Source organism: Nicotiana attenuata, unplaced genomic scaffold (genome assembly GCF_001879085.1).
Source record: "Nicotiana attenuata strain UT unplaced genomic scaffold, NIATTr2, whole genome shotgun sequence".
NCBI lineage: Eukaryota > Viridiplantae > Streptophyta > Magnoliopsida > Solanales > Solanaceae > Nicotiana > Nicotiana attenuata.
The window spans coordinates 50,436-66,906 of NW_017672437.1; positions in this window are offsets into that span (position 1 = coordinate 50,436).

Below are 16,471 nucleotides of genomic sequence, written 5' to 3' on the forward strand. Positions count from 1 at the left end.
TATCCAAAGCTATAAACTCTGATTCCATTGTAGAGCGAGCAATGCACGTCTGTTTGGAAGACTTCCAAGATACTGCTCCTACACCAACAGTAAAAATATATCCACTTGTGGACTTTGTTTCTGTTGAGCCGATTATCCAATTTGCATCACTATATCCTTCGATAACCGCAGGATATTTATTGTACTGCAAAGCGTAGTCTTGGGTATATTCCAAATATCCCAGAACTCGTTTCATTGCCACCCAGTGATGTTTGTTGGGATTACTTGTGAATCGACTAAGTTTACTTATTGCACAAGCTATATCATGTCGTGTACAGTTCATGATGTACATTAAGCTTCCCAACACACGATCATACTCCAATTGAGACGTACTTTCACCTTTATTCTTTATAAGATGATGGTTTAAGTCAATTGGAGTTCTTGCACTTCTAAATTCCAAGTGTTTGAATTTTCAAGTACCATTTTCACGTAATGTGATTGAGACAAAGCTAGACCTTGAGGAGTCCTCTGGATTTTAATTCCTAGAATTACATCGGCAACTCCTAAGTCTTTCATATCAAACTTACTAGCAAGCATACGCTTAGTAGCTTGAATGTCGGCAATGTCTTTGCTTATTATTAGCATATCATCTACATATAAGCAAACAATGACTATATGATTTGGAACGTTCCTTAATGTAAACACATTTATTACATTCATTAATCTTAAAGCCATCTGACAACATTGTTTGATCAAATTTCGCATGCCATTGCTTGGGTGCTTGTTTTAGTCCATAAAGGGACTTAACAAGTCGACACACCTTCTTTTCTTTTCCCGGAACCACAAACCCTTCAGGTTGGTTCATGTAAATTTCTTCCTCTAGATCACCATTTAAGAAGGCTGTTTTTACATCCATTTGATGGATTTGAAGACCATACAAGGCGGCTAACGCTATTAGCATCCGAATGGATGTAATTCTTGTTACCGGCGAGTATGTGTCAAAATAGTCAAGACCTTCTCGCTGTCTAAATCCTTTAACAACATGTCTTGCCTTGTATTTGTCAATAGTACCATCGTCTTTCATTTGCTTCTTGAAAATCCATTTAGAACCCAATGTTTTGTTACCTGGAGGAAGATCAACCAATTCCCAGGTATGGTTGCTCAATATGGATTCTATTTCACTATTGGCAGCTTCTTTCCAATATTGTGCTTCTGAGGAAGACATTGCTACCTTGAAGGTACGAGGCACATTTTCTAGTAGAAAAGTCAAAAAATCTGGACCGAATGAAGTAGATGTCCGTTGACGTTTACTTCTTCTCGGATTTTCCTCATTAGGCATACCATCTATTATTTCCTCCCGAGGTCGTTTTGACTTTTGGTAGATCAATTCACTTTCCTTTTTATACGGACAAATAGTTTCAAAGAATTCAGCATTATCTGATTCTATTATCGTATTAACATGAATCTCAGGATTTTCTGATTTATGAACCAGAAAACGATATGCCTTGCTATTGGTTACATATCCAATAAATACACAATCAAGCGTTTTTGGACCTATCTTAACCGTTTTAGGTTTAGGAACTTGTACCTTAGCTAAACACCCCCACACTTTGAAGTATTTCAAGCTGGGCTTCCTTCCTTTCCATTTTTCATAAGGAATGGACTGTGTTTTACTATGAGGTACTCGGTTGATTATTCGGTTAGCTGTAAGTATAGCTTCCCCCCACAAGTTCTGTGGTAAACCATAACTTATCAACAATGCATTCATCATCTCTTTCAACGTTCGATTCTTTCTCTCCGCAATTCCATTAGATTGTGGAGACTAAGGGGCAGTTGTTTGGTGAATAATGCCATTTTCCAAACATATTTCTTCAAAAGGAGATTCATATTCGCCACCCCTATCACTTCTTATTATTTTGATCTTTTTGTTTAGTTGTATTTCAACTTCACTCTTGTATTGCTTGAAAGCATCAATTGCCTCATCTTTACTATTAAGTAAATAAACATAGCAATATCTCGTGCTATCGTCAATAAAAGTAATAAAATACTTTTTTCCACCGCGAGATGGTGTTGACTTCATGTCGCAAATATCTGTGTGAATTAAGTCTAAAGGACTTGAATTCCTTTCAACGGACTTATAAGGATGCTTAGCATACTTTGATTCCACACATATTTGACATTTGGAATTAATGAAATCAAATTTTGGCAATACTTATAAATTTATCATTTTCCGCAATGTTTTGAAGTTGATGTGACCTAAGCGTGCATGCCATAAAGTGTTTGACTCAAGTAAGTAAGAAGAAGCATTAACTTTATTGATAGGAACTGCTATTACATTTAGCTTAAAAAGGCCCTCATTCAGGTAACCTTTTCCTACATACACATCATTCTTACTTAGTACAACACTATTAGAAACAAAAATACATTTGAATCCATTCTTGACAAGAAGTGAGGTAGACACAAGGTTCTTGCGAATTTCTGGAACACGGAGAACTTGGTTTAGAGTCACCATTTTTCCCGAAGTCATCTTCGATGCAATCTTGCCAACTCCTTCAATTTTGGCTGTAGACGAATTTCCCATGAAAATTGTCTCGTCGGGTCCTGCGGGGGCATAGGAAGAAAATAACTCCTTGTTAACACAAACATGGCGGGTGGCCCCAGAATCAATCCACCATTCTTTAGGATTTCCTACCAAGTTGCATTCAGACAACATGGCACACAAGTCCTCCATTTCTTCAGCATTTTCAACCATGTTAGCTTGATTCTTCTTATTCTTGTCATTCTTTGGTGCACGACAATCCACGACCTTATGCCCAGATTTTCCACAGTTGTGGCAATTACCTTTGAATTTTTTCTTGCTTGGGTAATTCTTTGGTCCAGAAGCCTTCTTTCTCTTCTTATTTTGTGGCGCCTCCTCAACAATGTCAGCCCTTATTATTGTCGAGTTTCCACGTGACTTCTTTTCAGCATTTTTGTTGTCTTCTTCTATCCTCAAACGAACAATCAAGTCTTCAAGTGTCATCTCCTTCTGATTATGTTTTAGATAGTTCTTAAAGTCCTTCCACAACAGAGGTAACTTCTCAATGAAAGCGGCGACTTGAAAAGCCTCATTTATGACCATACCTTCAATAATAAATTCATAATTAATAACAAGATAAATCTTATTAACAAAATTATTGATTCGGGTCATACCTTCAGCAAGGAGGTCATGCACAATGACTTGTAATTCTTGGACTTGAGTTATGACCGACCTAGTGTCAATCATCTTGAAATCCAAAACCCTCAGCCACTAACTTCTTAAGTCTGGCATCCTCAGTCTTGTACTTCTTCTCAAGCGCATTCCATAACGCTTTTGAAGTTTCCATGATACTATAGACATTGTACAAGCTATCTTCCAAACAACTCAAAATGTAGTTTTTGCACAAGAAATCAGAATGTTTCCATGCTTCAGTTACAACAAATCGTTCGTCATCTGGAGTGCCTTCAGCCAGGACCGGAGGATCCTCCTTGATAAATCGCTGCAAACTCAACGTAGTAAGATAGAATAGCATCTTCATTTGCCAACGTTTGAAGTCAATACCAAAAAACTTTCTGGGTTTTTCTGCTGGTGCCATAGCATGAGGAGTTGAAAGGTTTGACGAGGCAGCAACACTCGTAACAGTAGCACCTGTTCCCACAACATTTTCATTAGTTTGGTTTTCATTTGTCATTTTTCTGTAGAGTTGGAAACAAAACAGAACTTTGTTAAATCAGTGAAGTTTTGATATCTTCAAACTGAATACCAAACCAAACATACAACACGTAACAATGGTGAAGTTTTCATATACTTCAAACCCGTACGTTTATTATTCCGGTAAAGTTTTGATATACTTTAAACCGGATAGAACAATTATTGGAGTAGAAAGCACGAAGGCTTTAGTCTCCAAACCAGTATACAAAATATAAATAACAGTTTAATATATATTTCTACACAGAAACGTTAGATAAAATTCCTTAAGCTTGTTGTCGCTACTGTGTTAAAACACAAAATTAGAAAGACTGTTAGAAAATAAACTGGAAAAACAGTAAACTATAAAAAAAATTTCGAGTCCACAATTTGCTTGTGCGTCCTTAAGAAATTTTAACCCCCTCACACGTTGCCAAGGTAATGGATTAAATCCTCCCAGGATGAAACGGAATAAACCTTCCTGCAAAAGTGGCAATACAAACTGCAGGATACCAACAAACTCAAAGAACGGAGCAAAATCGCACTTACGAATTTGAGAGAGAGAGACTGCGAAGTAGAATGCAGTATTCAGAAGGAAGGAGGTTGTATAATTTTTCAGTGTCGAAAAAAGAAGCCATGCCTCAGAATTTATAGGCAATTATCGGAAGAGGTGTGATATCTGTTCAGGAAAAAGTGTCTGTTCAGGAGGAAAAACAACGTTCAGCAAAGGCAGCGTGAATTTGAATTCCAGTTAATCCCGTTAATGAACTGACTGGCATTTAATTAATTATTAAATAATTAATTAAATAAATTTTGTCCAAAAAATAATCTTATCGTTCATCCAAATCCAAATCCAAAGCCAAAGCTAAAGCCAAAGCCAAAGCCAAAGCCGAAGCCGAGCCGAGCGAGCGACGACGACGGCGCGAGGGTTCATTCTCTTCAAATCCTTTTAAGAGCTCTAAGAAGTGATCCTATATATATACACACAAATGTAGTTGTCCCTCACCAATGAGGGACAAAGTTCATGACAAAAGCTCACTTGATTCAAATTTTCATTTTCTTCCATTTTATTTCCCACCATTTTCCAATTCACACTCTTAGACTTTAAAGCCCAATGCTTAAAGTCTTTAAAGCCCAATGCTTTAGAGTCCAACTGTGTCAACTCTAAAATGATTTAAGAATCAAAAACATCCTTAAGCTTAAGACATAGACAAACTCAATCATGAATATAGAAGAAAAGAAAAAGACTTGTAAGCAGACTCAAACAACAAGAACATATGAATTCACAGGAAACAACATTTCAAATTTCATTTAGAAGTTTCTAAGAGACACCAAAGGTGAGATTTCGACATACCTAAAGCAGAATTCAAAGAACTCAGACCAAATAAAGGTTAGAAAACCCAATGAGAAAACTCAGCAAACCTCAGAAAAAACAAAAGCAGCAACAGGTAAGCAGGAGAACATCAATGAAGAAAACTGCAGAATAAACTTCAACTTCAGCTCAAGAACCAACTTAAAAGACCAAGGATTAAAAGAAAACCAGAATTTCTGAATTTTTGTGTGAGTGTCAATTGCAGAAAATTCTGTATCTTTTCTCTTTAAATTCCAAAATCAGTGTCAAAAAATGAAGGGGAAATTCTGAAGTACAGAGAGTGTTTTAGTCTGTGAAATCTGTGTGTAGGTCTGTCCTTTATATAGAGTGTAGGAATGCAAAAGGATAGGAATGATAGAGGGTCTGATAGGGAATATTCTAGCATGAATTTCAGGGATGATAGCTGTAAAAAAGGGATAAGAAAACATCTTTTTAATAGATTTTGGTACAACTGTCCCTTTTATCTAATTTTCAGCATCTTTTTAACACTAAAAATGGACAGCTATCCAATACTAGAAGCTTATGATATTTTTTTCTAAAATTCCCCCATTTTTTACTTCCCAATTGATCCCTGTAAGTTTTGCTTAATACAAATAGCCACCCCAATTTTAACATAATTTCTGATTCTCAATGCCCTAAGTTTTCATGTTCCTTTAGACCCCTCAAGTTTCAATTTCAAACAAACACACTGACATGAACACATATTAATCAACCAAACTCCTTAACAAGTTAATTGATAATTTTATGCAATTGAACACACTAATTGAGTCCGTCCAGCTTAAACGAAAATGATAAGCCAAAAGATAATAATTCTAAATCATGTAATTAACTTAAATAACCTATTTTAATTGACACTAATCAAATTAATAAACAACAACTAACTAGTGATTAAATAAAAAAACAGAAAGAAAAAAGAAAAAGAAACAAGTAGAGGGAAAAGGAACATATACTGATTTGGCCGGAAATGGTTGAACAAACAAGATGAATCAACGAACGACGATGACGACGAAGCTTGGCCGGTCAATGTTAACTTGGCCGGAATCCGGCGAGCTTCGAAATGAGCCGAAAATGATACTAATCGATTGTTCTTACTGAGAACAACCGTTTGGCATAAATTTCGGCTCGAATCGACCCTTGAAACAATTAAAAATCAGAAAGAGGAACGGGTTAGGTTTTTGTTTCTTTTTGGAATTTCAGATTTGGAATTGAAGCAAATGGGTGAGGATCTTGGGAAAATTGGTGGTAGATATGAGATGGGGAGAGTGTGGTGGTTGTCTGGTATGAATTTGGGTGGGACTAGAGTAGCGCCGCCGTCGTAGGCGATTTCCGGCGGCGGCAGGCAATGGAGATGAGATGGGAGGCTTCTGATGGTGTTCTCTAGGGTTTGGGGGGAAGGGGTCTGACATTTTTAAGGGGAAGGGGGCTTCAGTTGCGAGCCGTCGAATCAAAATGATCCAATGGCTGGGATTAAGAATTAACAAAACGGCGTTTTGACTGAATTGAGGGGCTGGATCGGATTTTGGTCTGGGTGGGGCAGGTATTAAAGAAATTGGGTTATTGTAATCTTTGGCCCAATTTTGAACAAGACTAAACCAACTCTTTAATTTTCTTCTCTTTTTTTTTTCTTTGATTTTAAAATCTAATTAACTTAATTAAAATCTTAAATTAAGTTCAAAATTAATCTAACTTGTAAAATTAAACTAATTATCTATTTATACTAGTTACATAATTAGTCAATCTTAAATCAACAAAAGAAAATTACTAATTTAACACTAAAATCTAAAAAATAAATAATATTTTTGTTTTTTGTTTAATAATGCAATTAATTAACGACTTATCCTTAAAAATGCAAATAACAACCTAAAATGCAATGCATGAAACTTTGAACATTTTTTATGGTAATTTCCATGATTTTAAAATATTAAATGTTCGCAAAGATGCAACTATACCAACAATCAATAAGAAATTCCTACAAAATTCAATAAAAATGAAACAATAATTTAGGAAAAAACTATTTTAATTTTGTACGAGTATTTCTAGTTGGGCAAAAATCACGTGCTCATAATTATATCTTTTCTTATTGAATTAGATTCTAATCTTTTGGAGTTTAAATTCACGTGACAATTTACCTCAAATAAGGAAATGATCCCCTTTGTTTTAAAAGAGTATTATCCAAATATTCTACGTTAGTCTATGTAATATGTATACACGAACTTCATTTTACGTAGTTACTACAAATTTGATAATTAAGCATAAAATAATATGCTTTATAATATTACAATGCATATTATATTTATGATAAATGTCTTTATATTTGATATTATTACAAAATAATTGTTAATTAATATATATTTTCACCTTTTTTTATCACTTAATCGTGATAAATTAGTATAGTTTAGTCTTTGTATATTGATAGATGATTTTTTCTTTTTTAATATATTCACTGTGATTGAGAACTTCTTTGTGGAACTATTTGCCCTTATTGAGTTCAATATTCTTCTGTCAGCAGTTACACTTTAATTTTATAATTCAAACATAATTTAAATAAAATATTTATATATATATTTTAAAACGTTTTACTCATTAGACAAGGTATACGCGCAACGCGCGTACTATTGACTAGTTTCTAAATGTTCCATGTGTTTAACCAAAAAATAGAATTTTAGTCAAAGCTAGAATTTAGAAGAACTCGGGTTACTGATAATCAAAGAAATGAATAAAAAGAAATAATTCTGAGTAGAAATATAATAACCAAGAAAAACAAGTGATACCAATGTATATTTCAATAGCTTTTTCGTGTCCCCTCTAACTGATCATATATCTCCTTTTTATAAGTACCCTTGAGATTGTACGTTATGCCTAAATTATAATGAGGCTATTATGAAAAATTAAAGATATTGAATGCTACGCTACACAATCATTACATTGAGTATATATATATATTCCTTAATGGACTCAGCATTTAATAACCATTAAATGCTGTATTTGCACGCTTTTTATAACCAGATTCATCCCTCCTGATGCTCGGATATAAGTGATTTAAGTAGGTACGGGCGCCGTGCTACTTATCTGATGTCTCGTGCCTCTTCCTCCTTCTTTGCTCGTGTCTGTTTTACAACTCTTGAATCGTGCCTAATTATGATTCATTGACCATTTGACCAATCCTCGTGTACTGACACGTCACCTTATATGCAAAATACAATTTTTCCCAATACACCATGTTGCTTAGTATTATTTAAATAATTTTCTGAATTTTTTTATTTGCAATTATCTGCGTTAAACTCTTAATGTGTTGATACTTACAAAATGCATTTAGGTAAGATTCGTATCCACTAGCGCTCACAATCATATCACTCATGTTATTTACCTCTTTAAGACAATTTCGGTGAGTTTGTCTGAACGATATGAACTATCTAATTCCAAAAGCATGAAAAATGAGTCGAATCGCCCAAGGACATAAGGATAGCAAGCTAAAGCTAGAAGTTATACTCGTGAGATGGGAATGAAGGAAATGATTAAATCAAGTAGGGAGAAATAGCTAACGGGGTCTCGAATAATTAATTTAATCAGACGGGAAAGATAGAAATAACTTCCACAATATTTAAGTAAAATTTAGTGATTTTTATTTTACAAAAATATATACATAAAATTAGCCATGCTTCGTCTACTAAATATTACTCTCGAGTCTCGCATGTGATAGAAGTCACAGACGAGATTTTGGAAAATGGATAGACGAAGTAGGAAGCACTCTAGTAAATATTTATTCTTTGACCTTTGTTGTTAAATTCTTTAAATCCACCCTTCATCCTTGCTTTTAGAGGCGGATATAGAAGTTGAAGCTTATGGCTTTAAAATACTAGTTCTTTTAAATTAATAGGTTCTAAATCGATAATTTGTACAATATCTTTTAAAGATAAATACAGGATCTGAAAAGTTACTAGATTTGGCCAAACCGGTAATCTTTTGCCACGACCCAAAATTTCACCAGGATCGTGATGATACCTAACACAACTTGCGAGCGAACCAACTAACATATCAATCGAATAAACAAGATAAATTCTAACCAAGCCTCATGTAATATCACAAATGAGTCCAACATAAGTGCCAACAATAACAACCTCAAAAACCAGTAGTACGACGTCATGAGTAACTGCAACACAATAACAACATAATTGTCTGTGACAAAGTAATTACTATTTGAAAAAAGCAACAAGAATAACTAGCTAAGAGATGGTGACTCCACGTACCTGCGGATCCAACAAAACAACTCACCTTTAGGAGTGACAAACGGGCGGGTCAGGTTGGATATGATTCGGGTCGAAAACGGGTAATGAAAAAACGGATCAATTATCTGATCCGACCCATATTTAATACGAATAAAAAACGGGTTAACCGGCGGATAATATGGGTTACCCATATTATCCATGACTTCTTGTATATGATCACTTTTGGGAGAATTCTTAATCTCCCTAACTTGAGGAACCCCCAATTTGAGGCTTTACAAATGTAAAAGTTAGACCCATTAGTTATCCATTAGTTACTCATTGGTTATCCATTTTCTAAATGGATAATATGGTTCTTATCCATATTTGACCTGTTTTTAAAAAGTCATTATCCAACCCATTTTTTAGTGGATAATATGGGTGGTTAACTGTTTTCTTTGAACCATTTTACCACCCCTACTCACCTTCGAGTCTCCAATCAAACCCCAAAATAGTCTCCCGAATGCCACTAGTACAGGCATAGTATTTACATAAAAAATGTGTAGAAGTATAGTATAAGTAGGATAATAACGTGTATTTAGTAAGTATCAAGTCTAATTCTAACAAAGTAGTGATGACGTTTTAACAAAAGGTACTCACATTTTATATCCTGCAGTTCATAAACATACATAACAATAGAAAAACAATTAAGGAACAACAGATAAAAAATAATAAGGTACATTCATAATAGAAGATAATACTGATGATAAAAAGCATAAACCAATACATCAAATTAATATATAAGGAGATATGCATCAAATAACATTTATAAGAGCTTCTACATGAGTTTAGAATGTCTATGTATAAGTAAGATTCAAACTTTAAGATAACTTATATGGGTTCACCAAACAATAGAGTACCTGGTTCCCTATTAGACCGATGCGTTGAAAGCAGTAAGGACTGAATGTAAAGGAGGCCAAAGGTTTTTCTACGTGGAAAAATTCCACACAAGGGGATCAAAAAACCACGACCTACACCAGTAGGCTTTAAAGTCAACTAACTTGTAATCTACCTATTACAAGCCACTTTGCAAACTCCCTTTTGCAAAGACTTCAAACTAACTTGTGATGCACCACCACAAGCCACTCTCTAACTCTCCTAGTTACAGAGGATTCAACTTATGACTATTCCTAGTCACAACGCAAACTCAAAAGTTTACGGATTTGATTTTTTCCTAAAACAGTGCTTCTAAGAAAGCAAAATAGGAATTACAATGTAAAGCAAATAACAAGATTACAACTCAACTATGGATATACATAAGACTTCGTTTAGAAACAGATCCTTAGTGGAGTTGTCTTCTTGTTCTTGACACACAGGTGATTTCAGTGCTGGATGGATGCTTCTTCTTCTTGAGAGAGTATCACTGAAAATGCACAAGTTGGTGTGTCATGCACCAGGTTGTTTTATCACAAAGGATATCACAATAGATAGTGGTGTCAACTCTTGGTGTACTTCTTGTTAGTGGGAAGTGACTGCTGCACTGTCTGCAAAGCCACTTTTGGGCAGGTGCATTCCAGCTGGACTTTGTGCTTCTGTCAGGACATACAGATGAACCAGGTTTAGGACATGTCAATGGAACAGGTCCTAGTTGTGTTCCTCTTCTGTAACAGTTGCTTGATGAACTTTCTTCTGCTACGTTCCAGCTGTGCACTTTGACCTGTACTTTTGTCAGAGAACCCTATGGGAGCAGATCCCTTTTGTGTTTCTCTTTATCTTGAATGTGTACAGTCACTGACTTGTGCTTTGGTTGGAGTACCCTAATGGACCAGGTCATTGGGTCCCTGTTGTGTTCCTCCATGTGGTCGTCCATCCATTTGCTGATGTTCAAGCTTCAACCAGTTCATATGAGATGTGTATCCTGTGGAGCAGGTTCTCTATCTGGTTCTTTACGATAAGTTTGTTAGATTATCGAAACACAAGAAGCATAAGGTTAAATAAAACCCATCAATTTCTCCCTTTTTGATGATTACAAACTTAAGTATGGACAACATTTGTTTAGAGCAGAAATAACCAGTTGAGACATTCCCCCTTAATCTAATTCCCATGCTAGAACTACTGGCAGACAGAACTGCACGAAGTAAGTTCCCCCCTTAGTACCAGAAGACGTTCCCCCTTAGTCTAATTTTCCCCATTTTGGCATCATTAAAAAGAACAGCTATGTAGAAGAGCACAAGCAGGTAATAAGCATAAAGAGGTCTAACACAGCTAGCTCATGCCTCATATGTGCACACAACATGACAGAAAAGAGAAGCCAGAGGAACACAGTGTTGTATATGCAAGAAAAGGGGAGCTGTTTACATTGGACTCAGTAAGTCAGGAGCAGTAATGGTTAAGTTCAACATGCCATCACAAGTAAAACAAGTAAACACAAGTAAAACAGCAGCTACAGGAAGTAATCCCTAAGGAGGATCCTAGGGATCACTAAGAGAGGGAGGCTTGGAGGAATAGACAACAATGGTTTGGAGAACCAGGTCCAGTCTAGCATTTGTGGACAGTTGCTCTTCAAGTAGTTGAGCCCGAAGTCTCTCATTTTCCTTTCTTAGTCTAGCAGCCTCCTTATGTACAGAATCAGGTCCCTTAGCTGCTTGGCTAAGCTAAGTTTCTAGAATGGCATTTCGAGCCCTCAGCCTTCGTATTTCCTTGGAGGCTACATTCTGGGTGTTTATCAGCTGAGAAATGGTCGAGATGCTCCCACCAGCTTTTTCTATACATTCACATTCTGCTAGAGTGGTCTTGGAGAAGGTCTGCTTGCGTGTGCCCATTCTAGGATTTCCCAAGGGGACCTTGTAGAATCTGAACACTTGAGTGAGGAGAAATCCATAAGGTAATCCATGATTTTCACCCTTAAAATTTGCCACCTTCTGCATATAATCTATCATGATTGCTGGCAAATTGATTGGCACCAACTCATCAAGCGCCTCCATCAGGACCAAATCTTCTTATGGACCTGTTCCCCCTATTGAATAGCTTGCTCTTTCATGATGGCTCTCCGAAAATTTATTCCATAGACATCCTTTACTGAGGACACACCTTCACACGGAATTTTGAGAATTTTATCCAACGTTGAGGCGTTGAGTACGATATCCACTCCATTCAAGCACACAGATGTGATCCTCCTTAACAGTAAAAAGAGATGCATAGAAGGTTTGCACTGCATCTTCGTATACCAGAGGTATGCTCCCTTCAAACAGGTGTTCCCATTGTTGAAACTCCACAATCTCTAGAATTTGTCTCATGCCTGCCATCTCTGAAATTGCTGGATCAAATGTTCGGCCCCACAACACCTTTTGAGTTCTTAACCTCTGCCGCCATAGAACACCATCACAGGTGAAGGACTTTGAAGAACCAGGTTCCTTAATGGGTTCCCTCTTTTGTTTGTTAGTCCCTTCAGCAGACTTTCCTTTTCAGCCTACTACCCCCACAGTATTGTCTTCAGACACTGCTAGCTCAGTTAGACTCCGTTTAGATTTGCAGCTATTATTCATAGATGACCCTTTCTGTTCTTAGCAGTTTCCTTAATTGTCATAGACTGTTGCACTGATGAACCAGGTTCCCTAGAAGCATCCTTGTTGTCTGTCCAGCTTACTGACACACTCTTGATGAACTCCTTTGGATTCATTTTCCTTTTTTTTCCTTGTCTTGACACTCCTCTTACTTTTCTGCAATGAGGATTCAAAATTCTCTTGCTGAAGTGACCTGGGAATGGGTGATTTTGAGGAGGACTCCAAGAGCTTGGAATGAACAGGAGGTGCAGGAGTGGGTTTGCATGGAAAAGAATCAGGTTCATCGGGAGCTTTTTCTGAGAATATCTCATGAGCTAACGACTCTAGGAGTGCTGTGATTCTTATATCTTCTAGGAATGGAATTTCTTCCCCCTGGTATTCATACGAGAGATATTCTCCTTCATTCATCAATCTCTCAGCAGCTATATCCATGATGCTATGAGCTAATTCCTTTTCTGGTGACTCCTTAGGAGTCGCTGATTCCGACATAGATGAGTTCAAATACTGATCAGGATCATCCTCAGGGACTTCTGACACTTGAGGAGTAAAACTTTCTGTGTGGTCCTTGATGAGATCATAGGGTTCCCAAGATAATGGTAGACAGGATTTATCAGGAATAGAAAAACTATAGGAGTAGAGGAGGAATCAAGAGCGGGGAAGGTGGTAGACGACATGAAATAGTGGTGTTTAGGGAATGGTTTCAAAGGTGATAGTGAAGTGGGAGCGGTGCTAATGGTGGTAGAATGACATGATTGTTCAATCGCCATTAGATGAGAGCTGGGTAGATGAGCAAGAAGAGAAAAGAGACAGATAAGAAGAGGATCCTGGTTCTACAAAGGGGATGAAAGTTCATGACTTGCCATGAGATAGATGAAGAATTTTATTGAAAAAGAACTAATGATGAGTAGAGAGCGAAACAGGTTCTGAATAGTTCTAAAAATGGCGGTAGATTTGCGGGGAAGTGTTACCGCGCAGAGGAGATGAAGGGATTTGACGGATAAGACATGACACACAGACGCTGAAAAGTCATATGATGTGGCAGCTGAGTCACAAAATATTTATATGTTTTTCTTTGTTTAGAAAGGGGCATGTAAAATTAAGCACATTACTACTAAATTGGAGTACAGGGACCTCATGCCAGAACAAAAATTTTGAAAAAGTTTTTGGTTGCTCCTCTCTCTTCACCTTTCACACCTGTGCCTTTAGCTTCCATGATCGTCATGTGTGTTTACCTGCAACAGTATTGATGTTAGATAGGCTTGGTCAGAAAACACTTTAGCTGTTTTTACCTGGTGGTGTCTCACACAGACAACAGAAGGAGCATCAGGTTCCTCATTAGATTTGTGTGACCCCGTCTTCACCTTGATTTATCCGAAATATTTTCTACTTGAGGCTTTGATGTAGATATCTGGAGTTTGGTCTTTGTTGTGCAATCCTTTCCACTGATCAATCCCTTCTTCATATTTACCTTCAGAAGAAGATCTCACCCTTCAATGTTTTTGCAATTTCTCTCCGGATGTTGATGAGATCATTTCGTCTTGCTTTCTTGTCTTCCAGATAATGCATGAATCATAACAAGTGCATTTTGGTTTCCCAACTTGAAATGGAGGTTTTTTGGGAAGAACCACATGGAGGTTAGTTTGATTTCCTCGCACTTTGTGTTCTGCTGCTTATGTAGTGACATGAGCTGCATCTTTTCTTCTTCCTTCAGCTTCAATGGTAGCAAATGACGTGCCAGGTTCTTTATGGGACATGGAAGGTGATGTTGTGTCATCTCTCGCCAGTCTCCTTTCATTTTGATCACTCTATCGCCCTCCTGATTTGAAGCCTTGGATGTTTTCCAGAGGCGGGATTGGTTCCTCATATTTATCCTCACGGTTTCTTTATTGACAAAGGAGAGTGTTTTGCTGAATACCCTATGAGCATTTCCTGCCATTTTGCGCTTCCTTTGTTGGAGCCCCTATGGTCTTGTTTTGTGGATTGCATTCTAGAAGACGTCCTTAGCTCGTCCTTTTGTATTAAGCTCCCCAAGCTGGCCCTTCTTGTTGTCAAGCCTAGGGCATTTTCTTCCAATTTGACATTTCCTGATGAGTCTTAATTCAGGAGGCACCTGGTTCGACACATGTTCTTTAAGTAGAGAGCAACGTTCATTTCTTTTGCCCAGAGTTTCTTGGCAATTCCTTAGACGAGGAGCACAATCCATACAGCAATTTCCAGATCCATTCTTTCTTTCTACTACACCATTTTGGTTATGCAATCCTTGGAGTTTGAGAGAACATTCCCACTTAAGTGCCAAACAAACCTTTCTACCTTTTCATTCACTTAAGAATGTACCCTTTACTTCCTTTTTAAGGATGCATTCCCTTCATGCAGGGCTTTCAGTGAGAAGAGATTCATGATGTTTTCAGCTGCGTGCTTTAAGCATCCACTATCCATAGTCCATCGCAGTCTGCTTCCTCTCACTGTTCCCTGCTCATGCAAATCAAGGGTTAGATTTAGGAACCCAAACTAGTTTGGGTCCTTTGTTATGATAAAAAGGATGAATGAGGGATTTCCTAGTCCATGCAGGCAACATCCGCTTTTTGCGAGTGGTACCTGGTCCCTTTTCAGTTGTCACTCCATCAGAAAACACTTTGTTTTTCTGGGCAGACTGAACCCTGGCCAGGGAATTTTGCTTAAAGTGCCCATTGTTCCCACAGTGGGTACATAGCCAGTTATCAGGTACAGTGACATACTTGCTGTGTGGGTTGTAGGGAGTTTTCTCCCTTTGGAACCCGATGCACTGTTTGTTCCCACTATTGTTGGGATACATGGCAGTGACTGTATCTGAGGACCAGGTCCATTTCAAGGATTTTTCAAGATCATTTCTTACTTTCTCCAACTCAGCATGGAGTTGCTGATTTCTCTCGAGTTCATTACAAAGACTGGTTTTCACATCAGTTAACTCCTTTTAAAGCATGATGTGCGACTCACTGGCTACATCCTTCCCTTTCCCAAGACTTACATTCCTATGTTCTCTATTGAGTCCCTCAATGGTTTCCTCTAGATCAGCGCATATCACTAGAAGGTCATCCCTTTCCTCTTCAGTGGAGGCAATTTTTTCTTCTAAGGAGTGTTTCTTATTGCTGAGACCTTCTATTGTTTCTTTTAGATCAACAACCACTACCATCAGGTCGTCTCTCTCATTCTCCACACTGTTTATTTTTTCATTCAAGGCCTCCTTCTCTAATTCAAGATTAGCTATGGTTTCATTTAAGTCCACTACACAGACTACTAGATCATCTCTAGATTTCTCTGCCTCTCCTAGTTCCGTGGTCAGGATCTCCTTATCATTTACAAGGCTATAATAGGCATCAATTAGGACATTAGATAAAGATCTTAGCTTCTTGGAAGAGTAGGATTTCAGATTTCTCTGAACATCCCTGAGGTTTACTTCATCGTCTTCATCTTCTTCATCATCATCGTCTGACTGGGCCAATAGTGCGAACAGTGAATCATACTTCCTTGCTTCAGTTTCCACTGCCATCATGGAACTGTTTTCTGCATCTGATTCCCTTTCAGATTCACTTGAGGAGTCTCCCCAAGCAGCAAGAGCCTGCTTGATGATATTGTCTGCAGCACTTTTTCGATCGAATCTCTTTTCTGGAAC